The sequence below is a fragment of the Bison bison genome, unplaced genomic scaffold, assembly GCF_000754665.1.
Source record: "Bison bison bison isolate TAMUID 2011002044 unplaced genomic scaffold, Bison_UMD1.0 scf7180017864053, whole genome shotgun sequence".
NCBI classification, from domain to species: domain Eukaryota; kingdom Metazoa; phylum Chordata; class Mammalia; order Artiodactyla; family Bovidae; genus Bison; species Bison bison.
In genome coordinates this window covers 4,430,041-4,430,871 of record NW_011494625.1, presented here as the reverse complement: position 1 = coordinate 4,430,871, position 831 = coordinate 4,430,041, and the positions used below count along the sequence as shown (strand labels likewise).

At 66.5% G+C, this 831-nt stretch overlaps 1 protein-coding gene across 1 annotated transcript in view; it reads left to right on the top strand.

Annotated features, from left to right (window-relative positions):
- Positions 1–831, top strand: part of TFAP2A (transcription factor AP-2 alpha (activating enhancer binding protein 2 alpha)) — a 16,731-nt gene that overhangs the window by 723 nt on the left and 15,177 nt on the right. The gene's annotated exons all lie outside the window — the stretch shown is intronic.

Below are 831 nucleotides of genomic sequence, written 5' to 3'. Positions count from 1 at the left end.
AGAAGTTCTAGGCAGCTTCTCGGTCTGTGCTACTGGGTCGGCGCATCCCTGGGGTGGAGGCGGGAGCCTGCTGGCCGCCGCGCCCTCAGCTGCGTGACCGTGGGAATCCCGGCGGGGCTACCCACAGCCTCCGGTGCGCGGAGCCCGCCCGGCCGATAGAGCGCGCCGCCTTGGAGCCCGTTTCAAAACCCACAGTCCCGGGAGCTCGGCTTCGTGGGGCAGCCGGGGAAGCCCCGGGACCCACGGGCCTGGCGGCTGCTGCCCCAGCCCCCTTCTAGCCCCCCGCTAGGAGGGGGGCTGGGGAGGGGGCCGCCGCCAGAGACTTAGCTACGTAAATAGTAGGTGGCATTCCCGGCTTGGGCTCCCCCCTACCCCCCCTTCTCTTTTTGGCATTTGGAGCTGGGAATGTGGAGCGTAGAGGTCTGTGCGGGGCGCGGCGGGGGTCTTCACTTGAAATGAGAATGTGGGCTTGGGTGAACGACGTGTCCTCCGTTCCCTCCTCCTCTCCTCTCCGTGGACTATTTTAATTCTTTTTCCTTTACCAGCCCCTCCTGTTTCGCCCTTCCTTCCCCCAGTGAATGGGGCACGGAGTGCATGCCAAGGGGACGGTTGCTTAGCTGGGAACTCGTGGCTTGGCTGGTGCGGGGCGCAGAGACTGACTCCATGTCAGACCAGTCGCTTTGTTTTCAGGGCCGGGGGGACCCTTTGCGGACCGGTCGGGGTGACAGCGGGCTCCTAAGCCTCCTCGGGCCGTGGCCCGGGGCTCGGGCATCCCCATTCTCGAAGACCGAAAGCCCCGGCGGGCGGGGTCCAAAGTGGGGCGAGGCGCCC